The sequence below is a fragment of the Lactuca serriola genome, chromosome 6 (genome assembly GCF_051521515.1).
Source record: "Lactuca serriola cultivar US96UC23 chromosome 6, Lser_US96UC23_V15, whole genome shotgun sequence".
NCBI classification, from domain to species: domain Eukaryota; kingdom Viridiplantae; phylum Streptophyta; class Magnoliopsida; order Asterales; family Asteraceae; genus Lactuca; species Lactuca serriola.
The window spans coordinates 179,927,225-179,938,592 of NC_136413.1; the positions used below are offsets into that span (position 1 = coordinate 179,927,225).

Genomic DNA, 11,368 nt, shown 5'->3' on the forward strand with positions numbered 1-11,368 from the left:
TGGTAAGGCGGTCCAGTCATGCTGAAGAATCTGGATGTGTTGATAGATCGGTACGAGGAAATGGATTGAGTATGTCGCGACGTGTTAGCATCAGAAGGTCTGGCCCCGGGTATTGATCATGGTGAGTAGAAGGTAGAGCATGGACTTGAGAGTCCTTGCGAGCGGATCCAGAGCATGTGTGGTGCATGGGATAGCGGTGATGCTATAAGAGAATGGTGTGGTATTGGGTGAGCACCGTGGCACTTGTCATAGTGACAAGGCGGCCAAGTGGATTTCCTTGGTAAGGAAAGGGAAAGGAATGTAGCTCCGAGAGGGAGTGTAAGTTCACGGAAGTGAAAGCAGTAGTGCAGGGTTATGATTGGGGTGTTCCAATCACGGTTGATGAGCAGTGTGTCTGCGGCTGTGGTATGGAATCACATCCGGTTTGGATGTCTGCTGAGGTCACGGAAGGAATTTCCGAGGGTAGAGCTATATGCTCGGAAGGAATGTAGGGATGGAATCTTGGATTTCCAATTTGATTTTGATCAAGGATTTATGTATGTGGTAGAAATTCATCCTGGGGGATGTTTGGAGGTATTGTCAGCGTATCGGGTTTTCCATCCCGTTGATGTTAGAGCCAGTTCAGCATGGGTATGAGTTGCGGTGGAGAACTCATGGGAGTTGTTCTGAGGCTGAAGGATGTGTCATCCTGTCAGCATGGAATGGATAAAGTTGGGCTCAGACCAGGAATTCAGGTGGTTCATGGTTATTTGTAGCTCGTTGAGTCGAGTGATTGTTATGATTTGGAGAGGGTGAAGTATCATGGAATGATACTTAGTTGATGAGTTGATAAGTTGGTAAGTGTGGTTGTCAAAGGGCGAGGCCAGTGGCCGGCTTGAAGCGGTGGTCAGACCACCGCGGGAAGGAAAATTGGGTTTGGGTTTCGGTGGTTGTGCTTTGAGGAACCTGGTCTGGTTAATGCCAGGTGGTGCGTTGCGAGAGTAGTTCTGGAGTTGTGTTGCCGCAGGCTTCGAGGACGAAGCCTAATTTAAGTGGGGGAGAATTGTAACATCCCGGAATATCAACAGTAGAGTTGAAGGGCTAAAAGTGTAAGTGTGAGAGGGCAACTCGGCGAGTCCATGAGTGGACTCGGCGAGTAGGGTCGCGACTCTGGTCGCGCGTTAAGTGACCAACTCGGCGAGTATCATGGATGGACTCGGCGAGTTGGTGCTGAGTGTAGAAAACCCTAATTCTGGGGGATGAGCCCTATATAAAGAACATAACACTTCTTCCCCAGCCTCTGTACCATTCCTTGAGTTCCAGAAACCCTAAATTCGTGAGGAGACCCCATTATTGAGTGAATTAGAGTTTGGAGAAGGATCTTTGGTGCTTTAAGCTTGAAGATTTGGAGGCTTGTATCAGAGAGCTTGGGGAGATCAGGAATCTACAGTTGGTTGGGCTCATTACAGGGGTAAGGAACCATTGCCTTAAGATTTTTCTTCATGGGGTTCATGTGTGGTGGTTGATATGGCATCTAAATTGAGATAGAAGCTTGGATCTGAGGATGCTACTTTAGATCTAAGCTTGTGATGGTCCTATATGTCATTGAGTCCCGATTTTTGAGTCATTGGTGAAGCCCTTTTGTCCCAAACCCTAGCCCTAGAGTGTAAAATGCCTAGATCTTTTTGGATCCACGTAAAGTTTGCCACTTTACGTGATGGATGGCTTGTAGAAGAGTAGATCTATGGTTTAGAGCTTCTGCATGGATTGGAAAGCCTCTGTATGGTTTCAGATCTAGGGGTACTCGGCGAGTCACAAGGGTGTACTCGGCGAGTTGCTTGAAGATAGGCTGGAACTCGACGAGTTGGAAGAACGACTCGGCGAGTTGGATGAATATGGTCAGGAACTCGGCGAGTTGGAAGAACAACTCGGCGAGTTGGTTGCAGACAGCCTTGGACTCGACGAGTCTGTTATTGGACTCGGCGAGTCTGGTCGTGAGGTCCTAACCTTTCTTCTGGTTGAGCTGTGAATCGGTGAGTCAAGGGATGACTCGGTGAGTCGAGTGTAAAAGGACTCAGAGTTGTTGGACTCGGCGAGTCTCGGGGTGACTCGGCGAGTTAAGTCGCGGATTGGGGAAGTTATGTGCATGGGGACTCGGCGAGTCATCGGGTTGACTCGGCGAGTAGAGTCAGTCAGGGGTTGACTTTGACTTTGACTTTGACCAAGGGTTGACTAGTTGATTTCCAGGGGTATTTTGGTAATTGTTGGCATTTGTTTTGAGTTCAGTGTTTTGGTGGTTGGCTAGTGGTGCAGATCGTATCAGTGGTCGGAGCAGCTTGGGTTTATCTGTTCAGTCGGCAGTTGCGAGGTGAGTTATCCTCACTATATCAACAGGGTCTACGGCACCAAGGCTGTCCCTTTATCGGATTGTGATCCGGGTATTGTTGTTATGTTATTGCTTTGCTATGTTGCATCCTGGTAGTTAGGATGATATATGTTAGAGACCTGGTGAAGGTCGGAATCCTGGTATATAGGATGATGCTATGCTAGTGACCGGTTAGGTCGGTATCCTGGTTAGGACGATGTTATGCTTTGTGATTTGCTAGATCGGTTTGATTTAATGCGAATTGTTATATGTTTGAATGTTTATGTGCACATGGTTGTTTGGACTGGGTTTGGGTTGAGGCGGGACCTGCTTTGTGCTGTAAGCCAACATACCCAGGGCGGACCGGTCATCCCGAAGGCCCAGCGAGCGGTCCAGATAGGCTGTAGGCCCCAAGAGGGCAGACCAGACGTGCCGAGGCTCGGAGAGTGGACCGGACCGACTGAAGGCCTGGTGCGGGCGGATCAGTCATACTGTAGACTCAGAGAGTGGACCAGGTGGATTGAAGGCCTGGTGCGGGCGGACTAATCACACTGTAGAATCGATGTATATGGCTAGACCTGGAGGGTGGACCAGATGGATTGTTGGCCGGTGCGGCCTCGATTACAGTTGTACTTGTAAATGTAATTTTGGTCAGTTTGTATATGGGAATGGACTGTTTCCTTGATGTGATAACATCAAGAACAAGATCAGGCTGCAGTGAGTTATAGGAATGGACCTGTTCGTTCCCTCAAATGGGAATCACATCAGAAAATGTCACCCAATGCTTCAAAGTAAGAAAACAAGAACTAGATCAGGCTGCAATGAGTTATGTTTAAACCCTTTTTATTACAAATCATGAATTTGTTTAACTTAATAATTAGAAAGTAATATAGAGTAATAAAATAAATAGTTATAGTTCAAAGGGTATAACCAGCCATTGTTGCTGCTATGTGGATGTATTTTTTCGTTCTTTTTTAAAAAATTAAATATATTCCTATTATTATGTATTCTACTTTTTTTTTAATTAATATGAATCCTTGTAACGAGATGAAACTATTTACATACAAGGTTGGTTTAGAATTTGTCTTCATGACGTTTTGCTTACCGCACTGAATGTGTTTACTTCATTTATGTCCCTTCAACTCAATTAATTTTATCCTCTAAATTTACCATATATGATGTTACAAAATAAAATATCCGTTAAAATACAAATATTACTTCCTACTACATACCAAAAACCAAAGGACTAAAACCTTGGTCGTAACCAAACCCCGTAGAGCGGGGTGCCCCAGCTAGTTATCATAAAAGATTACATAAAGTTAGCCACAACATCTAAATCGGGTGACATTATATATACATACTAATTTACAACTACCACTTGAACAGTTCTTGCCATTCATTGGGCGAAAAGTTTTTTTTAATTTTCTTTTTTTATCTTTTGTTAGTTTTTGAATTTAATTTATATAGTATTTAATTGAGAGATCATGGTCGGTGCCTGCTACGTGTGATGTTCCAGCTTCTTACTTTCCACGTTTCATTCAGGGTTCCTCTTATGACTGCCTCCCATGCCCAATCACATACTTTCCTTCCACCGCTTTCAATTTCTGCCTGGGGTACATGCTGAATCAAATTTTATTTTTCCTCTTCTGGTCTTCGTTCTTGCTTGGTGAAGGGTGGCTTCACTAGATTTAGTTCCCTCTTTCGAATATTGTTGGTATCTCGCATCCCCCATGCCTCCTCTTCTCCCATCTCAGACGTCCCCTCCCGCTGTCTTGCTATCACCATCCTTGATCCAGCTTCCAATACCGGTGCACCTCACCGTCATCGCTTCACTAAGGCTGTGTGTCGTCGCCGCTTCCGCCACTTTTCACCTCAGACTCTTCTCATTTCGACTTCTACACCTGAATCTCCTTCTGTGGTCCTAAATTTTGAATCGGTGAGTTGAAACCAATTTCTGCTCCTTTTGCGTTCATAGATCGATTTTGTGTTCCAGTTGTCTCCCTTTTTATCGATTGGAGCTTTTAACATATTGACTTTTCTTCTTTTTGGTTTCCCATTTTTTGGCTCGAATTAAGCTGATAAAATGTATTATGGGTTTCACATACATTTTGATTTGTTGTTGCACATCCATTTGCTACCAGTGGAGTTGTTGTTTAATAACTGACTAATCAAATGATTTGTTTCAGTCGCATCTAATTGAAGTCATTTCTGTCAAAATTACTTTAATTGAAAACCTATGTACTAGATGCCTTTTTGCTTTGTATGTGATACAATTTAGTAATTTTTGAACTGGAAATCAGATTTCACATGGATGGATACGTGAATGGATTTGGGAATCCAGATTGGTTGAAGATTCATTCTGCTGCAACCTCCACAACTCCTGCTAATTTGGCCATGTTGAGTGTAGGTTCCACGTGTATTGGAAGAACTTTGATAGATGAAATTGCTTACAGGTTAGATACATGATACAATAATACATCATTGCATTCATAATAATATCTGTCCAATTTACATGAAATAGAAAAATATCTTAAAATTAATGTTTTTGGGCTGCATAAATGGAGAAAATATACATTGAGGTTTATTTGAAACCAATTTTGTATAAAAAAGATATTATACACATAGAAAAAGAGAAATATGAGATATAGAAATAAACTATATACCGCCCTTATATTGATATTATTATTATTATTATTTGTGCTCCTATTTATTTAATTATGTATTTTGTTTGTTGGTGCTCAAAACAGAGTACAACCATTGCATTATTGGATATTTGGAAGGATGATTGTTTTGTATGTCAATGATAGTGCTATGATTCCATAAAATTATCAAAGTGAAATGCTGCAAAACCTTAACTTTCATTTAATGAAATCTGATCTTTTGTTGCAATTTTTTTGTCTTGTGAGTAGCCCAACATCTAATAAAAGGAGTTTTGAAGCTGATTAACATTGAAATTTTGTCAATTTATCATGTTAAAAGACATTTACAGGTATGTATTATAAGCAATCACTTTTCCACTAAATTTGATGAATTTATAAAATAAACAAATAAATAATACTAATACATTTGCTATAACTTGGAAAAAAGTGCTATGTTTACAGGTTCGTATGGGTGTTGAGGTTACTTTCGACCTTATGGGGGTTGTTTACCACCAGGTAACACTGAATATTGTGTGGTAGTAATAAATAAATAAATAATTACTTTAACTGTTAATAGTATTTATTTACCTTTTTTTGTTGGTGATTTTTTTTTGCTTCAGGCATTTAAAGAGTGGGTAATATGGTAATTTACATGCTTTCTGTAAAAGCAAATTAACCTTTATGCATTAAGAGCACTGAAGTATAAAGTCGATTGTAGGATATGGTTTGACAGCTTAACCATATAATCAAATAACCATTGAAAATTTTACCTAACAAATCATAAATATTTTATTTTTGAATATATGCTTTTATTATTTGGTTTAATACTTTACTATTCTTTAAATCTTAACAGTTCTTGATGTTGGCCTCATCTTCATCGTTCAAGAGAATCAGAAATCCATTCATTGGGTTTATTCTTGCCTCTATTATCCTATCTTTGACTATGTTGATTATAGGGGCATAATGGATATAATAAATTGCTTCCTGGTATATTATGATTTTCGGCATATTTTCCTTTTTGGTATGAGTTTTGTTATTTTATTAAATGTTTTTGATGTTGCTTGCAGTTGAAGCTCCTATTGCAAACCCTATTGTTCTACAACCAAAGCCTAATTCAGCAAAAGATAGTATATATGCAGGTAAATATGAATACCTCTAAATGAAAATATTTGGTTTATGTTTTATGGATTTGTGGTAAAATGAAGATGCACAATTAGTTTTTTCTTATTTCTTTGTAAAAATGACACTGATGGGTGGCTACAGGTTAGGTCATTGGTCGAAAAATAAACGATTTCCGATGAAGTAGGTAAAGGTTGTATTTTATCAAAAATAAAACTAAAATTAAAACAAAAGGAATGCGTTTCTTTCCTCTGTAGGTCTTCCAGATACTTCTTGGATGACCTTGGGACTGCATTTGAACAATGACATCGAGTATCTTGGCTGGAGAGCGGAGGTATAAGACAACTGGTCTTAGTTTTGTAATGTTATTTACTTCCCATTTTCCTCTTTTTGCTTTTACATTCATGAACAGCATGAAATCCATGTACTTAATCTTCTATTGTGCTCTGTTTTAGGTAAGCCTCTGCTAGAAGAGGTGGCATGACTGTTTTGGGGAAAGTTGTGGTTCCTAAACCTCTGAATGTACCTAGCCAAAACTACGCTTTTACTGCTGAATAGTCAACTATCTTTGAATCTATGTAATAAATAATAATAACCTAATTTTTTCCTTTCTATTTCAAGGTTAGACAATCATGGTCTGGATCCAAATGTTGATATTGTTCCCAAGTCAGTACTGCTTTATAATAATTCTATTGTTAATTGTTATAATATTCTCTATGCCACTTTTACCCTTCGAATTACTTACATTGCTGTTGTTTTCTCTAACAGGGGTTGCCTTAGCTGGGGTAGTAGGCCATCTTCTTCAACCTCAAATCCTTGGGGTGCATCAGCAGTATCACCAAATTTTGATGGCAACACCGTTTGAGCACGCCATCCCACCAGCCGCCCTTCATCGTGTAGGGGCCTCAGTCGACTATCGACAACAATTCTCAGACTATTCATTTTGAGATATTTTATACAAAAATGTAACATTTGTACCCAAAAATAGACAAGTTCAAAAAAAGAAATATGTTATAAAATATGATTAAATAACAATATAAAATATGAGGTAAAGAAAGAAATGAGAGTAGAGAGAACTTTTATTCCAATACTTGTGATGAAATCATCAAGTTTCTAATACATATGGCTCACTATTTATACTATCCAAATAAGATGAAAGATGAGCTATAATATGAATGCACTTTATGATGGTGTATTATTACATTCATAAAACACATTGAAATGGTTGTTACTAATGCTAAATAATGATGAGGAGTTATGGGAGAAATGGAGAATCCAATAGTCATTCACAAACTAATATTTCGTAACACTCCCCCTTGAATGACGATTGTATCATGCCTCGTTAAAACCTTAATAGGTAAAACCTCATGGGAAAAACCATTTATTAAGGAAAAAGAGTACATGATTAATAATAGATATTTGGAACAATTGTCTCGTTAAAAACCTTGCTAAGAAAACCCAGTGGGAAAAACATGGCTAAGGAAAAGAGTACAATATGTTTCCAACTCCCCCTGATCATCACATCACTTGATTTCCTTAAAGCATCGCATTCCAATATTTCGTATCATGTTTTCAAATTTGGATGTAGGGAGCGCTTTAGTGAACAAATCTGCCAAGTTGTTACTTGATTGAATTTTCTGGATGTTGATGCCACGCTCTTTTTGAAGATCATGAGTAAAAAAAACTTTCGTGATATATGTTTGGTTCTGTCTCCTTTGATAAAACCTTCCTTGAATTGAGCTATACAAGCCGCATTATATTCATATAGTATGGTTGGAACATTCCTGTTACAAGTTAGACCACAACTCTCGCGAATATGATGAGTTAAATTTCTTAACCAAATACATTCACGGCTGGCCTCATGAATTGCTATAATCTCTGCATGGTTAGAAGAAGAAGCAACTAAAGTTCGTTTAACAGAACGCCAAGAAATTGCGGTACCTCCACAAGTGCATAAATAACCTATTTGGGATCGAGCTTTGTGTGGATCAGACAAATATCCAGCATCTGCATAACCAATTAACTCCGCATTTGATGAATTAGAATAATATAAGCCCATATCCATTGTACCTCGAAGATATCGAAGAATGTGTTTGACTCCATTCCAATGTCTTCTTATTGGGCAAGAACTATATCTTGCTAATAAGTTTACAGTAAAAGATATATCAGGTCTCGTATTATTAGCAAGATACATTAATGCACCAATAGCACTAAGATATGGTACTTCGGGACCAAGAAGTTTTTCATGTTTTTCACAAGGCCGAAATTGGTCCTTTTTGGCATCTAAATGCCTTACTACCATTGGGGTACTCAATGGATGTGAGTTATACATATAAAACCTTTTAAGCACCTTTTCTAGATAACTAGATTGATGTACAAAAACTCCATTTTTGGTGTGCTCAATTTGAAGACCCAAACAAAATTTCGTTTTACCAAGATCTTTCATTTCGAATTTTTCTTTCAAACAAGAAGTGGCATTTTCCAATTCTCCAGGAGTTCCAATTATGTTCAAATCATCTACGTAAACAGCAATTATCACAAATTCTGATCCAGATTTTTTTATGAATACACATGGGCTTAATGGATCATTTTTATAGCCCTCTTTTAAAAGAAATGTACTTAAACAATTGAACCACATACGACCAGATTGTTTCAATCCATACAAAGATTTATTTAATTTTACCGAATATACTTCACGAGAATTAGGAGTTTGTGCTTCTGGCACGTTAAACCCTTCTGGGATTTTCATATAAATATCATTCTCAAGTGAACCATATAAATAGGCGGTAACTACATCCATCAGACGCATCTCTAATTTTTCATACGTTTCCAGACTTATTAGATAACGGAATGTAATTGCATCAACCACAGGAGAGTATGTTTCTTCATAATCAATTCCGGGCCTTTGGGTAAAACCTTGTGCAACAAGTCTTGCTTTATATCTCACAACTTCATTCTTCTCGTTTCTTTTGCGCACAAATACCCATTTGTGTCCCACTGGTCTTACTCCGTTTGGTGTACGGACTACAGGTCCAAAAACTTTTTGTTGAGTAAGAGAATTAAGCTCTTTGTTTATTGCATCTTTCCATTTTGGCCAATCTTTTCTATTTCTACATTCAGCTATAGATTTAGGTTCAACATCCTCAGTTTCTTCCATAATCTCGCACGCAACATGATATGAAAAATTATCGTCGACGTCTATCTTATTTCGGTTCCATCTTATTTCTGTCATGACATAATTTATTGAGATCTCTTCGTTTTCATAATTTTCAGGTACCTCAGTTTCTTTTGTTATGTCATTGGGCTCTTCTGGAGCTTCATTAATCTTTTCAAAAGATTATGTTTTCTCTTTTGGACCATCAATTATATTTGCTCCCTTTCGTTTTCGAGGATTTTTATCTTTGGAACCGGTTGGTCTTCCACACTTCAGGCGTGCCTTTGATTCATTTGTAGCTGTATTTTTTCCTTCTGGGATATCAATTCTAACAGAAGCATTTACAGCTGGTAAATGAGACTTTGTTACTCTCTTAGGGTCAGTAAATGCATCTGGCAATTGATTTGCTATATTTTGTCTTTTTCACTTCAAGTTCACATTGACTTGAACGAGGATCTAAAACTGAAAGTGATAATTCATTCCAAGAGATTAGCTTCTTTATTTCTCCCCCTAATGTTGGAAAAACTGATTCATCAAAATGACAATCGTCAAATCTAGCTGTAAATAAATCTCCAGTTGATGATTCTAAATATTTTACTATCGATGGAGATTCGTATCCAACATAAATTCCCATTCTTCTTTGAGGACCCATTTTTGTGCGGTGGGGTGGAGAAATGGGTACATAAATTGCACATCCGAACGTCCTTAGATGGGAAATATTTGGTACATGGCCGCAAACCAGTTGAATATGGGAGAACTTATGATAACTAGTTGGCCTGATGCGTATAAGTGATGCCGCATGTAAAATTGCATGTCCCCATGTCGATGTAGGAAGTTTAGAATGCATTAGTAATGGTCTTGCAATTAATTGAAGGCGTTTGATTAACGACTCAGCTAAACCATTTTGTGTATGAACATATGCAACAGGATGTTCAATAGTGATCCCAATCGACATGCAATAGTCATTAAAAGCTTGTGATGTAAATTCTCCAGCATTGTCAAGTCAAATTTTCTTAATTGGGTAATCGGGAAAATGTGCCCTTAGGCGGATTATTTGTGTTAGTAATCTTGCGAAAGCGAGATTACGGCTAGATAACAAGCACACGTGTGACCATCTAGTTGACGCGTCAATTAAGACCATAAAATATCTAAATGGTCCACATGGTGGATGAATTGGTCCACATATATCCCCTTGAATTCTTTCTAAAAAAACTAGGACTTTCATACCCAAGTTTATTCAATGATGGACGGGAAATTAATTTTCCTTGAGAACATGCAACACAAGACAATTCATTAGCTTGAAAAATCTTCTGGTTTTTCAAGGAATGTCCACTTGAACTTTCAATTATTTTTCGCATCATAACTGATCCGGGATGGCCCAACCGGTCATGCCAAACTTTGTAGATGTTATCATACCTTTTATTTTCAATAGCATGAGATTCAATCATTTTAATATTTGTATAATACAATCCGGAGGACAATACGGGTAATTTTTCCAAAAGACTTTTCTTACCCGATATCATTTTTGTAATATTGAGATACTCTTTATCACCATCATTGGTTGTTTCAACATGATATCCGTTGGACCGAATATCCTTAAAACTTAATAAATTTCTTGGTGATTTTGATGAAAATAATGCATCTCCAATTGTAATTATTGTCCCTTGTGGTAATATGATATTCGCTCTTCCGGAGCCTTCAATCATTTTTTCACTACCCGTTATTGTATTAACATTTTCTTCTCCAATTGATAAGTAAGCAAAATATTTTTCATTATTAAAAATGTTATGTGTTGTTGCACTGTCTGCAAGACATATATCTTCCTCATTTCTTTTGCGAATATCCATATTTCTCTTCAAAATAAAAATATATAATAAAATAATAAGAAATAAGAAATATTCAACTTAGATAAATAAAGTCACATATTATTATTTTGAGAAGAATCATCGAGATCTCTTCTCATGAAACGACTATAACATAAAAATCATAAACGACATTAAACAAAACTACATATTATTCTTGACCATGACAATGACTTTAAACAAACATAATGCAAAAATAAAATGATACTAGAAAACCAACAATTTCATGATATGGCATATCCATCTCCTT

At 37.7% G+C, this 11,368-nt stretch overlaps 1 long non-coding RNA gene across 10 annotated transcripts; it reads left to right on the forward strand.

Annotated features, from left to right (window-relative positions):
• Positions 1 to 3,862: 3,862 nt before the first annotated feature.
• Positions 3,863 to 7,190, forward strand: LOC145057465 (uncharacterized). 10 transcript variants are annotated; one of them, XR_013686081.1, is made up of 7 exons: positions 3,863 to 4,280; positions 4,645 to 5,333; positions 5,432 to 5,499; positions 5,837 to 5,970; positions 6,051 to 6,436; positions 6,558 to 6,768; positions 6,871 to 7,190. It is a non-coding gene; the product is annotated as an uncharacterized LOC145057465 (long non-coding RNA). The 10 variants fall into 10 exon arrangements; XR_013686080.1 differs by having other exon boundaries at positions 4,645 to 4,797; positions 5,254 to 5,333; positions 5,432 to 5,970; XR_013686083.1 differs by having other exon boundaries at positions 4,645 to 5,970; positions 6,051 to 6,285; positions 6,360 to 6,436.
• The last annotated feature ends 4,178 nt before the right edge of the window (positions 7,191 to 11,368 follow it).